At 44.8% G+C, this 19,250-nt stretch overlaps 1 protein-coding gene across 5 annotated transcripts in view; it reads left to right on the top strand.

Moving 5' to 3' along the window:
* The first annotated feature begins 584 nt into the window (after positions 1 to 584).
* Positions 585 to 19,250, top strand: part of PAQR7 (progestin and adipoQ receptor family member 7) — a 30,276-nt gene continuing 11,610 nt past the window's right edge. The window contains exon 1 of one of the 5 annotated variants that reach the window (XM_060205578.1): positions 585 to 606. The gene's annotated coding sequence lies outside the window, so the exon portion shown is untranslated. Of the gene's footprint in view, positions 607 to 6,943; positions 6,965 to 14,569; positions 14,714 to 14,981; positions 15,105 to 19,250 lie in introns of those variants that run through there. The other 4 variants (XM_060205579.1, XM_007522566.3, XM_016187927.2 and 1 more) reach the window with 4 other exon arrangements.

The following is a 19,250-nucleotide window of genomic DNA, read 5'->3' as shown; positions in this document are numbered from 1 at the left end:
AAAAAAAAAAAATGAAGAATAGGAAAGCTATCAGAGGAGGGGATGGGATATGGAGTTCTGGTGGTGGGTATTTGTGGAGTTGTACCCCTCTTATCCTATGGTTTTGTCAGTGTTTCCTTTTTGTAAATAAAAAAATAAATATTTCTACACACTCAAAAAAAATAAAATGAAAGTAATAGCTATGTTTGAAATAGATCACTCTATTACATAGAACCCTGGAGAATAATGAGAAAGTAGGATATATATATATATATATATATATATATATATATATATCCCTTTTCTCAGGACTGAGAAGAGTCACAGACAAGAGACTCTGTATGGTAGCCACTAGTTTTTGCCAGGAAATATGTATTATTTTCTCCTTGTACTAATATGCTGATTTTTTAAAAAATTATCTTTATCTATTTATTGGATAGAGGCAGCCAGAAATTGAGAGGAAGGGGAGGTAGAGAGGGAGAGAAACAGAGAGACACCTGCAGCACTACTTCACCACTTGCAAAACTTTCCCCTTGCAGGTGGGGATCGGGAGCTCAACATGTTGATTGTAACATGTGCACTCAACCATGTGTGTCACCACCTGACCCTCTACCATACCTATTGAAGGTAACTATAGCCACATGACTTGTTTTACTTTTTTTTGTCTACTTGTTATTTTTTAGATAGAGAAAGGGACACAGAGAGAAGGTGGAAAAGCGAAAACAAACAGAACAGCAAAACTTCCTTTAATGCAGTAGGGTCTGGAATTAAATCTGGGTCACACACATGGCAAAACAGCACACTACCCAAATGACCCTGACTTATTTTAACCCACTAAACGTGAATACATGTGGTACAGGTCATTTTTGAGCAAACTAAGAGCCAATGTGCAACTCACCATACTCATAACTTCTGCAGAGGTGGCTGGTTCTCTGGGTCCTGGAGTGAGGATGCCAAGGAGTGGACTGATCCAGTCAAAGTGTAGTGAATAAGAAGCACAACCTGATTCAAGCCACTGAGATAATGAAGTTGCTTAAAGCTCACTTCAACTAGTATGCGGATAAATGTTGAAAAAATGAATGAAGAAAAAGAGTAGAGCATTAAATCATCTGTCTTCTATGATTAAAAATATGAGAAGTGGCGGGTCGGGCGGTAGCGAATAGGGTTAAGTGCACATGGCACAAAGCACAAGGACTGGAGTAAGGATCCCTGTTTGAGCCCCGGCTCCCCACATGCAGGGGAGTTGCCTCACAAGCCGTGAAGCAGGTCTGCAGATGTCTGTCTTTCTTTCCCCTTCTCTGTCTTTCCCTCTTAACTCTTTTTTTTTAATTTTAAAAAATTTATTCATGAGAAAGATAGGGGAGAGAGAGAGAGAAAGAACCAGACATCACTCTGGTACATATGCTGCTGGGGATTGAACTCAGGACCTCATAGTTGAGAATCCAATGCTTTATCCACTGTGCCACCATGCCCCTCATGCCATGTGCGCTTCATGCCATGTGCACTTAATCTGCTGCTCTACCACCCGGTAATTTTTTTAAATTTTTTTATATTTATTTATATTTATTTATTTTCCCTTTTGTTGCCTTTGTTGTTTAACATTGTTGTGGTTATTGATGTCATTGTTATTGGATAGGACAAAGAGAAATGGAGAGAGGAGGGGGATACAGAGAGGGGGAAAGAAAGATAGACACCTGCAGACCTGCTTCACTACTTGTGAAGCGACCCCCTTGCAGGTGGGGAGTCAGGGGCTCGAACCCGGATCCTTATGCCGGTCCTTGTGCTTTGAGCCACATGCACTTAACCCACTGCGCCACCGCCCAACTCCCGTAATTTTTTAAATATGCAAACAAACCAGACCATATTCTCTAAGGAATAATGGGAATTTTTTCATCAAAAACTATATATAAATAAATAAAGGTTCATTTGTGAGTGAAGAAATATCTCACCAGGGTGAGATGTGTGCCTTGTAATGCCAGCAGCCCAGCATTTTAGCCCTGACACCACATGGGATTTCCAAGGGGGGAGGGGGGGAGGGTGCAGCTCTGAAGCTGTGGTGCCTCCCTCTTTCTGCCTCTATCTGGATGGGGAAAAGTAAGTTGCCTAGGAAAGTTAAAATTTAACATATGTAAGGCCTTAACTTTAAAGAAAATTTTTTATCAGATTTATTTGTTTATTTATTATGACACAGAGGGAAAAAATGAGAGAGTAGAGGAAGCAGGAGAGGATCAGAGAACTGCTCTGCTCTGGCAGATGTGGTGCGGGGAACTGAAGCTGTGACCTCTAGGGCCTCTGTATGTAAGCTGGTACTCTAACAAGCTAAGCTACCTCCGACTCCAGAAGGTGATTTTATGGATAGTCATCCTCACTCACTAAAATGCAAAATCCTACAGTTTGCTCTTTTCTTTTTTAATGCCTCCAGGGTTATCACTGGGGCTCAGTGCCTGCACACTGCTCCTGGAGGCCATTTTCCCCCCATTTTATTGGATAAAGCAGAGAGGAATTGAGAGAGAAGGGGGAGAGAAAGAGAGACACCTGCAGACCTGCTTTACCACTTGTGAGGTGACCTTCCTGTAGGTGGGGAGCCGGGGGCTAAAACTGGGATCCTTGCACAGGTCCTTGCACTTTGTACTGTGTGTGCTTAACCCGGGTGCATTACCACCTGCCTCCGAGACGACACCCCCCTCCGTGTTCCTTCTTTACTCATACTCCTGTTCACCAAATACGCAGAGGTTTTTCCCTAGTTGAGTAATTCTCTATAACACCAGTCCCACAATATAACTCAGTTCTAACACTTCCTGAATGTGAATGACATCAGATTCCATAAATTAAGGACTCAGTCCCACCACACTGTTCCCACTCCACTTCAGATGCCCATAGCAAAAATAGGAGGTCCCCAAGTTACCTGCTTCTGTCTGATTGGTTCTTACAACACCCTCCTTGAGGTTACTTAGTCTTCTGCAACAGCTCAGAAAATTAAACACTTCCGCAAGTCGGGTGGTAGCATGGCGGGTCACGGACACAGCACGAAGCTCAAGGACCAGAGTAAGGATCTGGGTCTGAGCCCCTGGCTCCCCACCCGGGGGGGGGGGGTGGCTTCACAGGCAGTGAAGCAGGTCTGCAGGTGTCTATCTTTCCTTCCCTCTCTCTCTCTCTGTCTTCCCCATCTCTCTCCACTTCTCACTGTTCTATCCAGCAACAAGGACATCAATAACAACAACAACAACAATAAAAAATAACTAGGACAACAAAAAGGGAATAAATATTAAAAAGGGAGTAGGGTGGTAGCAGCGGGTTAAGCTCACGTGGCGCAAAGCGCAAGGACCAGTGTAAAAATCTCGGTTGGAGCCCCTGGCTCTCCACCTTCAGGGGAGTCGCTTCACAGGCAGTGAAGCAGGTCTGCAGGTGTCTATCTTTCTCTCCCCCTCTCTGTCTTCTCCTCCTCTCTCCATTTCTCTCTGTCCTATCGAACAACGACGACATCAATAACAACAACAATAATAACTACAACAATAAAAAAACAAGGGCAACAAGCGGGAAAACAAATAAAATAAGATAAATTTTAAAAAATTTAAAAAGGAAATTAAACACTTCCCAGTTTTTAAAGAATAAAGGGGTCTGGCAAAATAGCTCACATGGATATTGTGCTGCTTTGCTATATATACGACCCAGGTTTGAGCCTGGCCCCACTTCGGGGCTGTGGTCTCTCTCTTTCTGCCTCTCTGTATCTGAATATTTTTTGGTAAGCTCCAAAAAAAGAAAAAAAAAGGATAAAACATACACATGAACAGAAAAATGAAAAAGTAATATTAGGTGAAGTCTGGGCAGTCTCCAGTACAGCAGCTCCTGTCCCTGTGAAGTTGAAGTGCAGCCATTAACCTCCCAGTGTGGACACGTTCATCAGTCTGGAGGTTCTCCACCCTCTCTATGACTGGACGTTGTTGTTTTTAAGACTTTTAAAGTAATGCATTTATTTCCTATGAAACAGAATTTCAGATGAAAGAAAATCATAAGGAGAGAAAAGCTCAAGCACCACTCTGGTTCATGCAGTGCTGGGGATTGAATGGGAGCCCCAGGCATGCAAGTCCAGTACTCTCTGAGATGAACTTTTTCCCCAGACACTATAACTGGGAATTTATGGGGAAACTTCATCACTTAGGCACTAAGACCTCTTTCACTTTTCCTGCCTTGTGATAATGGGAAGTAAGGATGGAACATTCTAATCCCCTAATTATAACTATGTCTTTCTAGTGACCATTCTCCACTCAGGAATCCACCCAGAGTTACTGCATCCACACAAAATTGTTCCCAGTGCTGTTATTGCTGAGGAAGTTGCATACTTTTCAGCAGCTCTGTGTCAGGAGCTAGAGGCAGAGGACATTTGTATTCTATTACCTTGCACTCAAGATAGGAAAAATGCAGAGGAAAAGAAAACCAAGTATCCATCTTTCACCTCGCAGATTACCAAAGACCAAAAGGTCTAAAAGCATGCTCAGTCGGTGAGGGAAAGGGGCACTTCATACATTGCTTGGGAGAGTGTAAAGTTCCCCAATTTGAAGAAGTGCAGTTTAGCAATCTTTCAAATCTCCTTTCTTCTTCTAGCGTTTGCCCTTCTTCCGTAGCCAGTCAACAACGTCAGGTTGAGCCTGATGTAAAGTTTCGAGACCTCCTTTGAATCTGGAGAGGTGGCAGTCGTTGACTATGTGGGTCATAGTCTGCCTGTAGCCGCAGGGCAGGGGCAGTTCGGGTCATCTCTGGCTCCCCAGCAATGGAACACAGCAGCGCACCGGCGCTCCTTTGAATCTGTGAGTCTACTCCAAGGACTTTATCTTACACACAGGTAGAAATGACATGGGCGAAAAGGTCATTCATTATAGCACTATTTATAAGTAAATGATTGGCAACAATTCAACTCATGTAAAAGGAGACTGGTTAAGTAAATTATGGTCCACTCTTAAGGTAGAAATCACCACAAATAGGAATAATGTGCATATGAAGAATAAACTCTGAAAACATTAAATAGAAAAGAATTGTGGCCAGGGAAGTAGTGCAATGAATAAAACACTGCATGAAGTCCTAAGTTCAGTTTAAAAAAACAAACATTTTTAAATTTATTTTTTAAGTTTTTTGTTGTTTTTTTCTATTTCTCCTTTTTTTATCTCACCACTCCCATCAACAAAGGTTAAATGTCCCCATCCCCACCCTGTAGACAAACACTATAGTTCTCCCACAGTCTCAGATATAGGCTGACATTTTCTTCACATACGCATACTCAATTCTATATATTTCGCATATGAGTGAAACCATCCTATAGTTGTCCTTTACCTATTGCTTCACTGAGAATAATCTTCTCCAATTCCATCCATTTTATCCCAAAGCACACAATATCATTCCTTCTTGTTCTTGTTGCTGTGTAATACTGTTGAGTATATGTCCCATAACTTTTTTTTTTTTTTTTTAACCAGAGCACTGTTCATCTCTGGCTTATGGTGGTGTGGGAGATTGAACCTGGGACTTTGGAGCCTCAGGCATGAGAGTCTGTTTGCATAACCATTATGCTATCTACCCTCCACCATCCCATAACTTTTGTATCTGGTTCTCTGTCAAAGGGCATTTTGGTTGTTTCCAGGTTTGTTTGGTTTTTTTTTTCTATTGTGAATAAAGTCACTATAAACATGAGGTGTATATATCCCTTCAAATAATACATCTTTTGGGTAAATACCTAGAAGTGGAATTGCTGGATTATAAGGTATTTTCATTTGTATTTGTTTAAGGGTTCTTCATACTATTCTCTATAATGGCTGCATCAGTTTACATTCCCAGCAGCAGTGAAGTAGAGTTCCTCTCTTTCTACATCCTGTCCAACATTTATCTTCTCTTGTTTTATTGAAGGAGCCCATTCTCACAGGTATGAGGTAAGGAAATCATTTTATTTATTAGATAGAGACATAGAGAAATTGAAAGAGAAGAGGAAGATAGGGAGGGAGAAAAGGCAGGAGGAGAGAGAAAAAGAGAGAGAGACCTGCAGCACTATTTCACCACTCATAAAGTTTCTCTCCTCCAAGTGGGAACCAGGGGCTTGAACTTAGATCCTTGTGCATTGTTACATGTGCACTTAACCAGGAACACCACCACCCAGTGTCCTCAGTTTAATTCTTAACATTGCATGCATCAAAGTGATGTTCTGGCACTCTCTCTCATTAACATAGTAAATAAATCATTTGAGGGAGTCAGGCGGTAGCACATCAGGTTAAACACACATGGTGCGAAGTCCAAGGACCGGTTTAAGGACCCCAGTTCGAGTCCCCGGCTCTCCACCTGCAGAGGCGTTGCTTCACAAGAAGTGAAGCAGGTCTGCAGGTGTCTATCTTTCTCTCTCCATCTCTGTCTTCCCCTCCTCTCTCCATTTCTCTCTGTCCTATCCAACAACAACAACAACAATATCAGTGGCAACAATAACAGTAATGACAACAACAGTGATAAAACAAGGGCAACAAAAGGGGAAAAAATGGCTTCCAGGAGCAGTGGATTCTTGGTGCATGCAGAGTCCCAGCAATAACCCTGGAGACAAAAATAATAATAATAATAATAATAATAAATAAATCATTTGAAAATTAATAAGCACAGAATGCTGTGCTACATTTGTGTAAAAAACAAAAACAACAAAGTATATGTATTCAAGTGGATTCAGCACCTTGAGCAAGATGAGGCTAACTACTCTTAGACCAAAGAAGACAGCCGTCTTTTGCCCCCACCACCTGCTTAGACACTCCTTAAAAATGTGGGTCTTCATGTTCCTTGGCTGAAAACTAATGCACTCCAACAATTTCATTGGAGTTCATTGTAAAATAATAATAATAGTTACTATTATTACTACTATTATTTCAGGGAATCATGAGAATCACTCACCATGCAAAAGAACCTAGGGTCAAGTCCCAGGCCACTACATAAAAACACCTGTTTGGAGAAGCTTCAGGAGTCATGGGTGATTCTGCAACATCTCCCCATTTGTCTCTCTTTCTGTTTTTCACCCTCTATCTTAAAAAAAAGGATGGGGGGGGGGTCACTGGTTGCTGAAGAATCATGCAGGCATGGAGATCAATGCAGGACCTGGTATCCCCACTCCAAAAAAAGTCACAACCACTCAACTGTAAGTCATGAAGCAGCTTCATTTTCATTATTTGAGAGAAAAAGAGTCACAAAGTTCAGGCTATTCTAAGATTGCCTCTCCCCCAGCCTAGGCCTGCTCCCTATGGTAAAATAAAGAAACAAAACCTCACTTCTTTTCTTGCCCCTACATCTTCCCTCTCTGTCTCCCTCCCTTCTATTAATATATGTTGACACCTACTATGTGTCAGGAGCTGCTCTCATTCTAGAAAAAGAGCAGTGACCAAGCAGGACTGATGAACTCTGGGAACAAATGTTCTAGTGGGAAAATCACACAGTAGGGCAGGGGTGCTAAGTAGGAGGGTAGGAAGGCTCAAGAGGGTTATTTGATGAAGGTTGGAGGTGGGGGTTAGGTTCCAGTTTATACAGATGGGTATGAAAGCCTCTCTGATAGGGTGACATTTAAGCAGAAACCTGAAGAAAGTGAGGTGGCCTGAGCTTCAGCTGCTTGGAACCAGGCCCAGCTTGATGGCCATGTGACCTGTGCAGTGACAGAGGGCCCTGTGCCCTGAAGACTCCCACACTTGGCTTACTGCCCTGCTGTTGCTGTCTTAAAGGCTTAAGGTTATGAACAAAGACCTGGTTTTTTGTTTGTGTTTTGGTTTTGTTTTATTTTAATTTTCTCCATGGGCCCAGAAATATATAGACATCCCTATCTGAAGCAAAGTCAGTTCTAGGCAGGAAAAACAAAAATCAAGTACAAAGGTCAGAAAGTGGGGATGTGTTGGCAACCTTGAGTCCAGAGTGGGGGACAAAAATTGCAAGCTTGACTTTTCCATTTTTGCCCTTTGAACTTTTATCTCTCTTCCTCCACTGCCCACTGTGACTCTGACCCAGGACTGCCACAAGGGGCTTTGTCCTGCTTGTATGAGTCAGGGAAAGTCTGACTAACCCTTCCTGTCTTGAATTAGATGTCATGCTTGGCAGACTTTTTCTTTTTTCTTTTTTTAAGGATTTTATTTATTTATGAGAAAGAGAAGAGGAGAGAGAGAAAGAACCAGACATCACTCTGGTACCTGTGCTGCCAGGGACTGAACTCAGGGCCTCATGCTTGAGAACCCAATGCTTTATCCACTGCGCCACCTCCCGGACCACGTTTTTCTTTTTTTTAATTAGTGATTTAATAGTGATTGACAAGATTGTGGTACACACCACCAGAGTTCCATATCCCCTCCCCTCCATTCAAAGTTTCCCTTTTCTTCTCACTATGTGTGCTTAACCCAGTGCGCTGCCGCCTGACCCTGAAGTTTCCCTCCCTATACTTTATCTCTCTGGGAGTGTGAACCAAAGATCTTTATGGGATGCAGAAGGTGGGAGGTTTGGCCTCTGTAATTGCTTCTCCATGGAACATGGTGCTGACACATCAATTCATACCCCCAGCCTGTTTCTATCCTTTCTAAGAGGGGAAGGGCTCTGGGGAGGTAGGGTTCCAGGTGACATTGGTGAGGTCGCCTGCCCACAGAGGTCAGGTTGGCCTTATGGTAACATCTGCAACTTGCTGGCTGGTGCTCTGGACATCTGCATCTGGGAGCTAGGCACCGTAGCAGAACCTGTGGAGTCCTGGCCCTGATCCTGTGACATGCAGTTTGGGAGTGTTGAATGGGTGTGCTGTCGGCAGACTTTTTCTTCCATTTAAAATTCTTTTCTTTTCTTTCTTTCCATCACCTCCTCCTCTTCTTCCTTCTTCTTCTTCTTTTTTTTTATTGCCACAAGAATTATTTCTGGAACTCGATACCTACATGATAAATCCATCACTCCTGGTTGGCATATCCCCCCCTCTTTCTTTCCTTCTCTCTTTTTTTTTCTTTCCTCCCTTCCTCCTCCCCCCCCCACTTAATTATCTCATAGGAAGAAATCAAGAAGGAAGGGGGAGATAGAGAATGAAAGAGAGAGACAGACACCCACAGCACTGTTTCACCATTTGTGAAGCTTTCCCCCAGCAGGTGGGAGTTGGGGGGACTTAAACCTGTGTCCTTGTGCATGGTGTGTGCACTCTACCAGGCACACCACTGCCCAGCTCCTTGACTGCTCCAGTTTCTTTCTGCTGCTCCCTCAGGACCCCCTCAGGAGAACTTCCTGGGGCACCCCAGGTTGGACACAGACCATCCTGAATGGCAGACTTGCTCCTGTGACCCATTTCTATCCTAGAGACAGCATGCATCTGATCTGTTTACATGGGAGGCATTTATCTCCCTGCCACTTCCCTCTTCTTTCAGAGAACATCTGCCATCTTTCAAGGAGACCCATTATGAAGAACCCTCACTATTGAAGAACCCTCACTAAGCTTGAAGTAAGAGGAAAGCCATCCTATCCTGCCCAACTCTCTCCAAAGAAAACCTTTTCTCTAATACCTGCCTCCTGTCTCCACACTGCCTTCAGAATAAAGCCCTCCCCTTCCCCCCTTGATGAGATATTGCTAATGTTCTATGATCCAGTCCTAGAATGTGGTGGTTCATTCCCTAAACTTACCTCATAATCTACCATGCACACATGCTGTCCCCTCTGCTTGGAAAGTTCTTTCCTCCACTCTTGTCTTAGTGAACTCCTCATTCTATAAGACTCTCCTCATAAGACCTCTAGGTAGTGAATCACTATGGAAGTTCAGCAATAGTGAAGATTGTAATCTTGAGCCAAACTGTCTGAGACTGAATCCTAGGTTTTGCTATGTGTATGTCAGGAAATGATTAATAGCATGTAACAAGACCACTTCAAAATCGGGGGAGTGACAATAAGTCTGCATTTTTTTCTTTCTTTCTTTGTTTCTTTTTTTTTTTTTTTGCCTCCAGGGTTATTGCTGGGGCTCGGTGCCAGCACTATGAATCCACTCACTGCTCCTAGAGGCCATTTTTCCCATTTTGTTGACCTTGTTGTTATTTTTATTGTTGCCATTGCTGTTGTTGCAGGATAGGACAGATCTAGACAGGAGGGGAAGACAAGGGGAGAGAAAGATAGACACCTAAAGATCTGCTTCACCGCCTGTGAGGCTAGCTCCCTGAGTGGGGGAGCCGGGGGCTCAAACCAGAATCCTTATGCAGGTTCTTGTACTTTGTGCCATGTGCACTACTGCCCGACTCCCTGAATTTTTTTTTTAATAGCAAAGAGAGGGACTAAAGAATTGAAATGAAGTAGCAGTGAAATTTATTAAGCAGTGATTATATGTCAAGCATTGTGAGCACTTTATATGTGTTATGTCATTTTCTCTTCATGCTACCCCTACACCCTACACAGGTATAATCATCCTGTTTTATCAATAGAATTGGGGAGATTGAGATCCAGAGAGGTTACATAATCTGCCTAGAGTGTCAAGTGGTAAACAGTAGAACTAAGCTATAAACCCAGGTAGAATTTGTCTGTGTGCCTCGCTGCTTTCTGCTTCCAGTTCTTGTTTTGAGGAAATACTAGCATGTGTTCAGGATAGCACAGGCACTACACATTCACCCTTTCTCACTCAACAAGTACATCAAAACTCTTCTATATGGTCTCCTGGCTGTGTCTGCTTTCTGAGACCTTTGGCTACTCTTTGCAGGTACTTACTTAGGCCTTTGCAGGAATCCAGTCTCTCTGGAGACCCTGTATTTCAGAGCTGAGCCTGGTACCTGGGAAAGCCACTGAATGGTCACAGGTTACAGTATGGCTCCACTTTTCTAGAGTTTGGGTTCCTGGAGCCATGGAATCACTGGGTCTCATCCAAGTGGCCTGAGCTGGAGAGAGGGCAGAGAAGGGAGATGTCCTAAGCGTGTCCCCCTGGTGCTCTTTTCCTGCCCAGGCTAGTAAATGGGATTGGAACAGAACAGGGGAGGGAAGAATCAATCCTCCAGGCCCCACAGCTTCACTGCTTGTTACCAGCACTGTGCAGCAGATAGATCTGGGCTGGGAGGGGACTGGGTGGTAGCACAGCAGGTTAAGCACACATGGCATGAAGCACAAGGGGCTGTCATGAGGATCTTGGTTCTAGCCCCCAGCTCCCCACCTGTAGGGGGGTTGCTTCGCAAGCGGTGAAGCAGGTCTGCAGGTGTCTATCTTTCTCTCCCCCTCTCTCTCTTCCCTTCCTCTCTCCATTTCCCTCTGTCCTATCCAACAACAACAACAGCTATCACAACAATAACAACTACAACAAGGGCAACAAAAATGAGGAAAATGTCCTCCAAGAGCAGTGGATTCGTAGTGCAGGAACCAAGCCCCAGTGATGATGACCTGGAGGCAAAAAAAAAAAGAGAGAGAGAGAGAGAGATTCTGGGCTGCGATCCAGGCCTACCACCAACCAACAGTGTGGCCTTGGGCAAGTAGCAACCTTTCTAGGCTATTTCCTCATCTGCAAACTCAGATAATGCCAGAACCCCACCCTGAGCCTACAGGGTTCCTATGAAAGGGGTTTCATGTGAGCCTGGTACATGGCAAGTGCTCCACAACTGACACTCTGGATTCATTATCACCCAGATTTCAAAGATCCACAGCTTCGTTTTGTGGTTAAGTGACTTTTCTCCCCCAACCCCTCAGCATACCTATAGTTCTATTTCTTAGAGTCTAAATACACCAGGGGCTATGTGTCTGGGATGCCACCCTGCCCCACCTCCCTGTCTCAGTTTTTTTAGCTAGAAAATGGGGGGAGGAATGTCTTTGCATTTGTCTCATAAGAATGCATGAGTCGGGGCTAGGTGATGGAACACCTGGTAGAGCGCACACATTACCATGTGCAAGGATCCAGGTTCAAGTCCCCATTCCCCACCTGCAGGGGAGAAGCTTCATAAATAGTGAAGCAATATAGCAGATGACTCCCTTTCTCTCTCCCTATTCCCACTTCCACCTCTGTCTCTGTCTTTAACCAAAAAATTCAATTAGATTAAGTTAAATTTTAAAAAATGCATGAGGCTAAATGAGATAACATCACAGTTCCCTTTCTGAGTCTCAGTTTTTCAACTTGTAAATGGGTTAGTGAGATTTTCTGGATTAAAGAGCATTGCCATAACAACTATTTAATGCATGACTCTACACATAACAAGTCCTTATTAACTGTTAATTCAAAAACGAGCCCAGGAGCCAGGCAGTGATTCACCAGGTGAAGCACACACATTATCTACCATGCATGAGGATTCTTGTTCAATTTCCCAGTCCCCACCTGCAGCAGCGAGGGGGGACGGTCATCAGTGGTAGAGCAGTACTGTAGGTATCTCTCTTTCTCTATGTCTTTCTCCCTCTTTTATCTTTACTCTATCAAAATAACAATAATGAAAAGTCTAGCACAAAGCAGGTATTCCAAAACTAGAAGCTCAAACTAGAAGCTCAATTCACCTCCTAAATTTTAACATTTTTACTCATGATAGTGAATATGTCATCATACTGTCTATACTTTCCAGACCTTATTTAATTAATGTAGAGACAGAGAAAAATTGAGATGGAAGGAAGAATAAAGAAGGAGAGAGAAAAAAAGGCATCTGCAGCACTGCTTCACCACTAACCGCCCTTGCAGGTGAGGACCAGGGCCTTGAACCTGGCTCCTTGTAAATGCATGTGTGCTCAACCCTGTGTGCCATCACCCAGCCTCCATTATGTCCTTATTTTAATTTTCTATACTCTGTTTTAAACGACTGGATTTTCTGTGCCATTCTTCCTATCCATGTGAGTAATGTAGATTTAGATAATTATTTTTTCTAGAAGGAAATTTAGATAAAACTCATATGGGTTTGTCTGAACCTGCTGAAATAGACCTGCTTCATCCTGTCATATTATGATTTTTTTTAAATTTATTTATTTATTTTATTTATTTTTTTATATTATGATTATATATATTGTCAAATAAAGAAATACAAGTGGACTGGGGAAATAGTTCAGTTTGTTAAAATGCCAACTTGCACACTTGAGGCCCAGAGGCTACACCTTATGCCAGAGTTGAGCATGCTCTGATTAACTTCTCTCTTGCCTCTTTCTCATCTTATTCTGTCATAACTAAAAAACAAAAAACAAAACAAAACAAACAAACCCCCCCCATAGAGACAGAGGCAGTGAGGTAGCACAGAGTGAAGAGATCTCAGCACCTTAAGTTTCCTTCAGTGCAGTGGGGGCTAGACTCACACCTAGCTCACATGGCAAAGCAACATGCTATCCAACAGAACTGTTTCTCCAACCCCCCAAAAATCTTTAAAAATGAAATACACAGGGGGAGTCGGGTGGCAGCACAGCGGGTTAAGCGCAGGTGGCTCAAAGCTAAAGGACCAGAGTAAGGATCCCGTTTCGAGCCTCCAGCTCCTCGCCTGCACGGGAGTCGCTTCACAGGCGGTGAAGCAGGTCTGCAGGTGTCTATCTTTCTCTCCCCCTCTCTGTCTTCCCCTCCTCTCTCCATTTCTCTCTGTCCTATCCAACAACGAATTGCGTCAACAAGGGCAATAATAATAACCACAACGAAGCTACAACAAGGGCAACAAAAGGGGGGGAAAAATGGCCTCCAGGAGCGGTGGATTCATGGTGCAGGCACCGAGCCCAGCAATAACCCTGGAGGAGGAAAAAAAAAAATGGAATACACATTCCTCTCATGGCTTACAGTTGACAGTCATCATAGCCATTGAGTTAATTTTCCTAGCAACCCTGTCAGGGTTTTTTAATTTTTTCTGTCTCACAGGTAATATAACTGAGATCTGGAGGATAAGGAAACTTGCCTAAGTCACAGAGTGAGTTAGGGGTGGCAAGCAAACTTGGATTCTGTCATTATGCCACACCCTATAACTATTTATCCTTGCAGACTTAGTTCCCTGAGGGTAACAGAACTGCCTGTTAAAGGTGCTCCATCCACTAGGCAGGCCCATTCTGCCTGGTCTTTGCGCTCAGAGGAGTGTCCTGTTGGAGGCATTGTTAGTAAACGTTACAACAGGCAGATTCCTTGCTTTTCAGACGCCTTTTAACTATTGGTCCTGGGCTGGGAAGGTCCCGGGGAGGCCTTTGAGTGGAACTTTAATAAGACTGGGGTTCAGGGCTGGGGTTATGTAGAGGATTTTATATATATACATACACACGTATATATGTGTGTGTATGTGTGTGTATGTATGTATATGTATGTATAAATAATAAAATTAAGTTTCTAAATGAGATGAGGCGCGTGGACTTTAGCGACTTCGCGTAGAACTGGTCTCCAGCTGGTAAACGTGGGGTCGCTGGAAATACAACAGGCGCCCTCTATCAATCAGGCCCTGGCTCGGACCCGGGTTCACCGTGGAACCGGTCAGCCAGGACTTGGGTAACCACTTCTGCATTGGGAGGTGGGGGTGGGGGTGGGGGTGGTGTCACTTTCCCCAGCTGCACAACGAATTCCCGAGCCTCAGCCTCGCCACCGCCGGAGTCCCCTCGCCTCTGCACGCAGCAGGTGGCTGCGGTGGGGTGCGGGTGCAGACGCGGGCGGCGAGGTGGGCCGCTGGGTTCGCCTAAGCCCGGAGCCCGGGGAGCAGCGCCGCTCCGCCCGCTCGCCCTCCTCCAGGTCGGGGCGGAGCTGCCCCGCAGCCCCTTTATCAGCCTGCGCCACAGACTCCGAAGGTCGCAGGCTGGCGCCGGGGCTGCTTCTTCAGGCTCAGTTCAGCCGCAGGTACTCAGCTGGAAGGGGCGGGCGGCAGGCAGACAGGGTGCTCCTGCGGGTTCGGGGTGTTGTATGAGTGTGGGGGTGGGGGGGTCACGTGAAGAAAGTGGGAGGGAGTGAGGACCTGCAGGACACAGGAGCCGGAGCAACTCCGACTGAGTTGGAGGGCGCAAAGGGGTCTTAGCTGGGGAGGCTGTGGGGAAGTGGGAGCCACAAGGGGGAGCATCTCAGGGAAGAATGGGAGGCAGCCATAGACGGGGAAGCCGAGCTGGGCGGGGGCACATCTGTGAGAGAATGAGCAGAGGAGAGCTGGCTTGGAGATGTCCTAGAGAACAGGGAATAGGACTCCCTGCTGCCACTGGAGGAGGAATGTGGGGAGACCCTAGCTGCAGAGAAGGATGTGAGTACTGGGACTGGGTGGTAGGAGGGGGTCCCATTTGGAACAATAGGAACATTGAGAATTGTACTGCCAAGAGTATTGGCCAGCTCTTCCTCCAAAGGATCCCAGGCTCCTTGGGAAGGGGAGGCCTCCCTTGGTATCTGGAGTGCATGGGGTGCTGCTCTGCCCCTCCGCCCCAAGACAGGGAAGGAGGGAGCTACACTCTGCCTGATTGCCTCAACTCTACTTGCCTCAACTCTAAAGGCTCTGAAGATCCCCAACGGGAGGGAGGTTTGCCTGAGGCAGCCCTCCTGGAATGAGGAGTCAGATGAGGCCAAGCTGCAAAGTTAGAGTTTGATGGATTCTCCGAACCCCGCTGCAATCTCCTGTTCCCCAATTGGGACTGAGCACCTCTGAGAGGCTTCCCTCCCCAGTGGTAGTTCCCCCACTCAGAGAGGGTCCTACTGGTCAATGTGAAACTCACTGGAGTCTTTTTTCTGTCTCCTGTGCTGGGTGACTGTAGCCAGCACACCCAGCCTTTCTGGGCCTGCTTTCCTCTCTTGTCCTCAAAGCAATTGCAAGTTGACTACCACAGAATTCCTTCTTTAAAATGTATTTATTTATTTATTATTAGAGACAGAGAGAAACTGAGGGGGCTGGGAGACACCTGCATCTTTGCTTCACCACTTGTGAAGCTTTCCCCCTGCCCATGGGGAACAGGAGCTTGAACCTGAGTCCTTGTACACATGCTCAACCAGGCACCCCACAACCTTTCCCTGAGAAGAATTCCTTTAAAAGTTATTTATTTAATTTTGATGACATTTTTTCAGTATATGTGGAGACCCCCAGACCCCCCCCAACAACAAACAAACAAAAAAACCAAAAATAATTTCTGTTGAGTTTTCAAAGACTTGAAAGTACTTAAAAAACAAAACAAGACATTAAGGCTGAGCTAAGGAAATGGTTTGCAAGGAGGGAAGTGACCTAGTTGCTAAGCAATCAGGAAGCCAGCCAGGGCTGAAGACTTTGCTTATATAATCTGTGGCTTCCCACTGGTTTCCTGGGAGCTGACCATAGAAGGGGAATGGCAGGAACACTGGTTGTGTAGCCAGACAGATATATTCTGTGATCCTGCTGTCAGGGCCACAGCACCAGCTAAGAGGCAGATTCAGCTAGTTGCCGCTAGGGATAGGTGAAGTGTGTGAGTGAGTTCTTGTTAAGCAGCAGGCTATTGAAAATGAATGTCAGGGCCCAATTTAGCAATATTTTAAGTTCTGCCACATTGTGCTGTCCTTGTCAGGACCTCCTCAAGAAGGTTTACTCCAATAGACAACCCAATGTTAACACTGTACTGGCTTTAATCTGTTTTTATCTAATGAGGTTAAATGTTGCCTTCCATAATAAACTTATCTTTAAGGGAGTGTACTGAACAACAGCCCCCCACACACACACACACACCAACAACGAATATCTTGCATGCCAGGAAGTGGCAAGGAGGAAGTGAAATTATAATCAAATAATATCTACAATGTTGAATTAGTCTGTTTTTAGTATTTACTTATGAGAGAGAACCAGAGCATCATCACTCTGGCATATGCAATGCCAGGGATTGAACTCAGGACCTCATATATGAAAGTCTATTGCTCTATCTGCTGTACCAACTCCTGGACCACCGTGTTACTCTTACCTATCAATCTACTGATTTTTATCAATAGTTCTATGAGGGTGGTGTTTGACTTCTTTCTTCACTGTTGAGGCTTCTGTGACTGGAACATAGTAGGTCTAAAAACAAATATTGTCTCAAGTCCTAGAAGGCACTTTGAAGTCATTAGCAAATTCACACTCACCGTTGGCATTTGGAGAAATAGGGTCAAGAAGGGAAGGGACTTGTCCAAAGAGATGCAAGATTTAAATGTCTGATTCAGCACTAGATAGAAGGCAACCAAAGTAGTGGTTGTTGTGCCAGAGGCAACACCTAGCATCCTTGTCCCTGTTTTGCGTTCACAGGAGCCCCAGAGTAATCATTATCCTTTGATTACAAATAAGAAAACTAGATCAAAGAGGTTAAGGGAATTTAGCAAAGTCTCACAGCCATTAAATTCCAGATCTGAAATCCCATTCTCACATGAAAATAGGGATTCTGGGAGTCGGGCAGTAGCACAGTGGGTTAAGTGCATGTGGCGCAAAGTGCAAGGACTGGCATAAGGATCCTGGTTCAAGCCCTTGGCTCCCCACCTGCAGGGGCATCACTTCACAGGTGGTGAAGCAGGTCTGCAGGTGTCTCTCTTTCTCTCTCCCTCTCTGTCTTCCCCTCCTCTCCATTTCTCTCTGTCCTATCCAACAACAACAACACCCATAACAACAATAGTAATAACTGCAACAACAATAAAAAAAAGGACAACAAAAGGGAAAATAAATATTAAAAAAAAAGAAAAGAAAAGAAAATAGGGATTCTGAGTTCTCTTGAATGACTGCAGACATACTTCACTGGGTATTCATCTTTCCACCTAGGCCTCTTTTCTCTGGGCTGGAATTTCCTTGGCCCAGGGCATTTATTCTCTGTGGGTGAGCCCTATCACAGAAGGGAACCCTTTTGCTTCATTTACCTTGTGCCCCACCCAGCCTTAAGCTCTGTGCCTGGCACAAGGTAAGATACACATGTGTGGAATGGACAGAACCTAGAGCTTTCCTACTCAAACCCCATTTGCCCTCCCATCTCCTGTAACCTGGTCTTCTGTTTTGTGTTGGGGTATTAGGTATTAGGGAGCTCTGACAGTATGTACCACTGGGGATCAGGAAGATCTAGGAGTGGCAAGGCTTGCTTAAGGAGCATGGTAAGCAGGCTGACTTTGAGTTTGGGGAAAAAGGAATGTGAACTGGCAGGGCTGGGTAGCTGCTCAGAACTGACAAAGGAGCTTGCACTGGGGCCCCGAGGCTCAGTCCATCTGGGAACCTCCCAGTTGTATAAGACATGCCCAGCTGGGCCACATGCCTTTTGGATTACCTACCAGCACAGTCTATCCCTCTACTTGCCCATTTAATACACAGGTGATGGAGCTGCTGGGACTGAGGCTTCTCTCCCTAGGAGTCTTACTTCCCAGCCACCTCTATTGGGTTTGTGGGTAAATGCAAATTTGAGGGACTTTAGAGCCTCAAGCATGAGCATCTGTCTGTACAATCATGCTATCTTCCCTATTCTCTCACCTTGATTTTTTTTTTATTCCTAACTTCCTTCCACTGATGCCCATTGTGTAGGGGACAGAACTTCTTCCTTCCTTCTTTCCTTTCTTTCTTTTTAAATATTTACCTTTCTTTTTAGTTTTTATTATATTTATTGGATAGAGGCAGTCAGAAATTGGGAGGGTAGGAGGGAGATAGTGTAGAAAGAAAGACACCTACAGCACTGCTTCACTATATCCAAAGCCTTGCTCCTTCAGGTGGGGACTAGGGGCCTGAACCTGGGTCCTTGAACATTGTAACATGTGCGCTCAACCAGGTGTGTCACCACCCAGTCTCCCCCCACTCCCTATATTTTACTGGATAGAACACAGAGAAATTGAGGAGGAAGGAGGAGATAGAGAGGCAAAGAGATAGACATCAGGAGACCCGCTTCACTGCTCGTGAAGTGTACCCCCTGCCCCTTTACTGGTGGACACCTGGGACTTGAACATGGGTCCTTGCACATGGTAATGTGTATGCTCAACCAAGTGTACTACCATCTGTCCACAAGAAGTCAGTTTTCCTGACTTACCTTCAGATCTGGAAACTTGATCTCAAGCCTAGGATCTTCAGTAAGTCATTATTTTCTGCTAGCCCTTGGTTTCCCCAGAAGTTTGATAAACATGCTAATGGTGAGCTTCCTTCTCCAAGTGAGGCCTGTCTGGGAGAATTGCCCTTTTTTTTTTTTTTTCTTTTCTTTTCTTTTTTTACTAGAGCACTGCTCAGCTCTGGCCTATAGTGGTAGGACGGATTGAACCTGGGACTCCTGAGCCTCAGGCATGAGTCTTTTTTAAAATTTTATTTATTTCATTTTATTGCCCTTTTTGTTGTTGTTATCATCGTTGTTGGATAGGACAGAGAGAAATGGAGAGAGGAGAGGGGGAGAGAAAGATAGAAACCTGGAGACCTCCTTTACCGCCTGTGAAGCGACTCCCCTACAGGTGAGGA

The sequence above is a fragment of the Erinaceus europaeus genome, chromosome 13 (genome assembly GCF_950295315.1).
Source record: "Erinaceus europaeus chromosome 13, mEriEur2.1, whole genome shotgun sequence".
Taxonomy (NCBI): Eukaryota; Metazoa; Chordata; class Mammalia; order Eulipotyphla; family Erinaceidae; genus Erinaceus; species Erinaceus europaeus.
Note: the sequence above shows the minus strand (reverse complement) of the source record. Positions and strands in the feature narration are given on the sequence as shown.